Raw genomic sequence first — 6,620 nt, 5'->3', positions numbered from 1 at the left:
ACAAAAATAGAATTTTAGGTATTAATATCACATTCTTCCTTGAGTTTACATATGTGCCATAAAAAGCAAATATTTTGTATTTTTCTTAAGAATTATGTGTATTGAGTACTATTATATTTTAAGACTTATTTAGATATTGTCTTTATTTCTCATGTGCTATCCTTTAAGTGTATCTCACATGCTATGAATACAGATAACAATTATGTTGATTATTATATTTTTCCCCAGATAAGAATATAGGTTTTCTACTGTTTTAGAATCTCTTATAGATTTGGCTCAAAGGAAACTTTTGAATCTATATGAGGCTTTGAATTCAGAAAGGAATTTAAAGTCTTTAGATAACTGGTTGTAGAAAGGAGAAAGAATGAACTTGGCAAGAACAAATATGGATAAGAGTTTCAGCAAATAAGTAAACACAGATTCTTCCAACTTCTGTGCCTCAGGGAGGATGAGCCTCTAGCATTGGAAACCAAGGACCAAGAGTTATTTATTTTTTTTTAGAGTGGAGCAGGTTACATCCAAGCCAAAGAGTTTATGCATTGCATAGTGAATGGATATCCTTCACTAGCAAAACTCCTTTTCTTTTACTTCTTTCTTGTCTTCTTTTTCCTCTGCTCTCTCTATTATGTGGTGACTTCCCAGGGCCAGGTAGGCTGCCTGGAGAGGTTCCTGGCTCCTGTCTGTGATGTGAGTGCTGGCAACCTAGGAGCCACTTTTCTCTCCTACCTGATAATTGTCAGAAGATCTGAAGTCAAGGCAGTCCTGGGTGCCAAGACCCTGCTGCATGAGATTCAAGCTGACTCCCACAAACCATTATGTTGTTCTCCTAGATAATTTGTGAGATCACATGGGATCTTGCTTTAGGGAGGAAAATCTCTGTTGTTGTTTTAAACAATACAAGAAACTGGCTCAGGAGTTGATGAAGAAATGTTTGTGGCAAAACAATGTATTAAGTTAAATGCTGTTTTTAAGATAGACAATTGCCCTTTTTTCTTGATCTTTCTTGGAGGAATAAAAAGCATTTCCCTCTTTCCCATATACTTAGCAAGACAGATGGATTTGTAAATTTGATGTGGCTCATTGCCCCTTGGAGTCTTGAGGATTTCAGGATTTTCATCTTCAGAGAGTTAAAATATTCCAGAGGCCAGATTCCCCAAAGATGATGGCAGCATGATGGCCAGGATTAACAAATTGTTTAATTGCTTTTGGGCTATATCTAGAAACTAATTTTGAACATTGTTGAGAATTCTATGTGGTTCTTTGATTCATCAAGACTATGTACAGAGGGAAAGACACTGCTGGGATAGCTGTTATTCTTTCCTACTTACTGGCCATTGACAGATGGAGCTGGGAACTTGTAATCATAGAATTTTGTTATTTTGGCTTTTGTCTCAAATTTATTTGCTTGTCTGACTTTGAACTTGAAAAGGACAAGGAAGAATAGAAGGAAAACAGAGAATGACAGAATCTGGAAAAATAAGCACTATAAAAGCTGAAGAGGTCAAGTCAGCTTAGGAACTTTGGAAAGGTCATGGGACACTTGCCCCTCTGGAAGGGAGAGGCTAATTAACATTCTTCAGACCACAAAGGGGAGGGTAGGAGGATGGGAGGGAGGGGAACCTACTTGCAGGTGGGGACACATTCTGAAAGATGGACCATTGGCCACCTACAAACAAGGGAAGTCCTTGCCACCTCATTCCCTCAAGACCAATCAGTTTAAAAAGTCACACTGTTCTGTCAAACACTTTGTACCTAATGGCAGAAGCCCTGAGAACTGTATAAAGGCTCGCTGGATGGTCACTCTCTCCCCATGTGCAGGGCGACCCCAGCATGCTGGATTAAATAAAATTCCTCTTGCTTTTACATCAATTCCCATCTCCACATTGTTCACTCAAGGGTCTCCAGTGAGTTAAGGCTAGCCAGAGTCTTATAAGGTCACCACTATCTTATAAATTATAGTTAAAATTCATAAAATCGTCCAGTATGGAACAGATGGTTCATTCATCTACAGCATGTTCTGCTTTTGTATAGTATAACATAGCTTGCCACTATCTGTAATTCTATTTCCAGGGGATCTGAATAATAATGCCTCCTCTGGTCTCTGTGGACACTAAAGATGTACATGCAGGCAATCACCAACACATAAAATAAAAATAAACACATTTTTAAGAAAACATAGGAAATAATCCTTTTGGAAAAATATATTCCTCTATGATAAAATTGTTGACATTATAAGTGATCTCAACAAGATGACAAGGCTTGGGATAGCCTTGTGGCAGGATGTATTCTGAAGCATTGATCACTGGCCAGCCCTCAAAACTCCTGGTCTAGAGTGACATTTCTGTTTTGGAGGATACTAATTTGCATTCCATGTGAAACCTACTGATGTATTCCAAATATTTTCTTCTTTCTAGATTCTTATTATATTATTCTTATTATTATATCACACTTATTAACCTGAAGTGTGGTAAGTTGAACTCTTTGAGACACATGGATGTCCTTCTTGTCAAAATCTTATGTCACACATTTCATACATAATTCATATTTATTAGTTGGTAAAGAGCTAACTCATTTCAAAGGATATTTTGTAGGTACAATGTGGGAGGAAGAAAGGAATTAAGCCATATTTCTGTCATGAGTAATGCAAGAATTTATGAAAATATTTGTTTAATAATGCTAATTTATGGTGGAAGAAACCAGAAGCTCATTGTATTTAAATAATTTTATGTATATAATTTATAAATAATCTATAATTTATCTATAGTATAGAAGGACCTAAGACATAATTTGCATTTGTGTATAATTTTATACAAATATAAAATTATATCTTAATGTAATTAGAATTCAAATTGAATTCAACTGAAAGTATAAAAACAAACTCAAATTAGCAATTTTATCTCAATATGAGTAATGTTCTATTTTGAGGAATTAAAGTTGGAGAAGCACATTGCTTTACCATGGCATGCTACTGGGAATATGTATAAAGAACTAGCCTTCCTTCTCCTTTCTATTTAAAACTACTGGGAAATGCTTATCCTTTTATTGACATGTGCTACAAGTTGACCTTTCTTTGATGTATGATGTCATTTGTTTTCTCTGGTTTGCCTGATTTTGTGTTATTCTCTGTAAGTTCTGAATCTTGAGTAGTATTAATATTAATAACAATATAAGTCTCAAAGACTTACTGATTAGTATTACCTTCAAAGCTTACAGAAGAAAAGAATGAAGAACAGGAAGTGGAGAAAGAAGGGAAGAATGGAGGGAAGACAGAGGAAGGGAGAGTATGAGGAATAATCTAGAGAGATAAGCATATGTACAGATGAAAGAACAATACTAATTTACAAGTTACAATTGAAAATATATGTATTTATTGAGAAAAAGATAGTTTTCAATTTCAAGGTGAAATATTATGGGTCATTAATCTGGTGATCTCAACAAGCTGGGGGCCATTTATTTAGAGGTATTTGTGTTTATAGTATTTGGTATTTTGGAGGTCACTGTTGTAAATATTGGAGAAAAACAATTCTGTCTCAGACATTGATCTCCTGGCCCTTAATTATGGAGATTTGTGGCATGGTCAGCCAAAGGGAAGTTCAAAAGCTAGTCTTTGCAGAACACATGGACTTGATCATATTGACCTTCATAGAGCAAGTTATGTGTTGGATTTTCTTTGGTAACTGAAAAATCATGGAATAGTTTGCTTTCAGCTTATACTGTTAACAATTCTGTGATTGGAAAGATTGCTCTGCAACTAAAAGTACCTATCTCAAATTGGCTATCGTGGTTTCATCCCCAGACCCCATACGGTGGAAGAAATATTTCTCTGACCTCCAAAAGTGAGGTGGCACACACACACACACTTTAAAAATACTTAAGAAGTAGGAAGAGTAGAATTTAGGTGAATGCTGGTAAAAAATAAGGACTAGAGTACTCTCTAGTCAAATATTTGTTTTTCTCTTTCTCCTTCTCCTTTTCCTCTTCTTCATTTCCCTTTTCTTTGAGCTTTGTAAAATAAACATTAGTCAATCACCTGAGATGCCTTTGAGAGCTATATTACACACCTAAAACTTAAGTAATTCTTTATCTTAGTGTTAGCATCCAAGTGATACACAGTTTAAAATTAGATTCCAGTTAATTTTTAAAATATGTTTATTATAGTGATATGTGTAGGTACACAAGTGTCTGTCCATTTTTGTCACGCCTAAAACATAAATAATTCTTTATCTTTTTATTTAAAGTTTTATTGCAGTATGATGAGAAAAGTTGCATGATTTCAATTTACCTGAATTTGTTAACATTTAAAAACATATTTTAAGTAAATAAAATTAAATCACATTCTTGTTTTCCTTTTGTATCCCAACTCCTCCCAGAGATCCCCCTTCAATATCTACAATATCTTTTTTGTCATATTCTTTAAAGTTTATAAAACATTATAACAATAAAAATGAGTATTATAAAAGTTGTTTGATATAAAACAACAATCAGTTTAGTAGTCTTATGTAGATGTTTGTCGATGGCAATATTGAAAATACAAACATTTTTCTCAATATAAATTTTAAATAACTCCAAATGTATTAACTGTATATTTCAAAATAATACTAATATTTTCTTAAATGAACATAAATACATAAAGTGTTTTTGTTTGTTTGTTTGCTTTGTATTTAGTAGAGCTTAAAATTTTGGCTCTTACTGTGGTAACTTGATACAAGAGTTACAAATGTCAAGCAAAGCATTCAGTCTCACTCTCTGTTGTTCTCTTACAAGCCCCCTCCCAATTTAATTTTCTACATTTCTTTTTGGTATATAAATACTTTAAAATTATGTAAGCTGTTTCAAAAACCATAGCATAGTGTAAAAACATGAAATAAACAATACTACTAATAGAGAGGCTGAGATAGGAGAAACAAGATCTTAACACTTTCAGCTTGTTTGTTTGTGACAGTAATTCTTTATCTTAATGTTAACATTCAAGTGACACACAGTTTAAAATTAGATTCCAGTTAATTTTTAAAATATGTTTATCATAGTGATGTATGTGGGTACATAAGTGTGTGTCTATGTCATTACACTCACCTGGATATGAAAGCACAGTATCCAAATGTAGGTACATGTCTTCTACCATGAGGTTCCCAGGGATAAAATGTGGATCATGAAGATTAGAGTATCAGGACTTAGCCATCTTACAGGACGAACATTTCAGTTAATGCTTAAAATTTGGTCATACACAAATTAATCAGATTTGTAGGAAGACTGCAAAATTTCCAGCACCTTTATTATGGTAATATAGAAAAGTTATAAAACAAACAAACAAACAAACTCTGAATCTCCTCAACATAGTATCAGGAAATTCTGCTGTAGGTAATGTGTCAGAAATAACTTGTAGCTTTGAGGTCGCACCTAGCTTCAGTAACTCCTTGAATTACCTAACTAAATTACTTCACCTAGGATGGCCTCTTGTTTCCTCAAAAATGAGATTGAACATGAATCTAACTGCAGTTTGTTGGAATATGACATCCAGATAAAAAGAGTCATTGCACAGAGGTATGGTATTGGCCACTTTACATATATTTACATGTATTTGAACTGAGGTGACAAGAGAAAAATGTAAGATAGAATGAATTCAGGTTAAACTCTTCATGAGTCAAGAAGACTAGGGCAGTTATAATTATAAGAGGTGAGAAGAGAAAACCAAGAAATTGAGGCTGGGTTACAGGAGCGTGCTCCTATTGGCCTCCTCCCACATGCATTTAGAGCATGCTGTTAAATTGGGAACCCTAAGGAAAGAGGGAAAGAAAAGTCTTTCTCAGCTCTGACAGGAGTCACCTCACTTCTCTGTAGTTACTCTTGTTTTGTAGATAAGGGGAATTTTCATTCAAGAGGCTAATCTGCTGTTACCATTTCCATCCTGAACATTAGGGCAAACCCTGGCTTTTGTTCTCAGGGAACCAGTGAACTCTTCTTCTTGGTGTAACTATGATGATAGCAGCTTCATAACCATTCATTAAACTTCTTGGTGGATCTATGTATGCTGATAGCAGCTTCATAACCATTCATTAAACTCTGCCACACTGACTTCTACTTGTTTTTAAATTATGCAAAATTACAATGACCGATAACTTTATGAATTGAAAGTACTTTAGTCAATTTGTTTTTCAGGGAAAGTTTGGGAAGTGGACTAAAATGTGAAATGGAGATATACGTTAAACTTTCTTAATATTCTGACTCATTATGTTCAATTTAATAAAAAACTTGCCTGAAGATATGATTCCTCACTGTGTCTGAATGATGAGGAACAGAAATATACTTGGTTGAATTCTACTCAAATCGTGTGCTTTCCTTGCACTTAGGGGTTGATGAAGAAGAAATGTCACCAGATAAGCTTAAGGATAATTTCACACCCCAGTGCTATGCAGCTGCTTCTTCCCTAGCCAACCTTTAATAGCTAGCAGAAAGAACACATGAGCACATGCAAAAGGAAACAGGGCTTGCTGCTTTAATTTCACACATGACATTGAAAATATTGTTTGGTCTCTCCACATCTCGACTTGTCCATGGAACAATTTCTAGGGGAAAGGAAGACTTCGCTGCAATGCCTTTAAGAAAATGTTACAAGTAACTTT

The sequence above is a fragment of the Mastomys coucha genome, unplaced genomic scaffold (genome assembly GCF_008632895.1).
Source record: "Mastomys coucha isolate ucsf_1 unplaced genomic scaffold, UCSF_Mcou_1 pScaffold1, whole genome shotgun sequence".
Classification (NCBI taxonomy): Eukaryota; Metazoa; Chordata; class Mammalia; order Rodentia; family Muridae; genus Mastomys; species Mastomys coucha.
The sequence above is the reverse complement of the archived record's forward strand: the minus strand, read 5'-3'. Positions refer to the sequence as shown.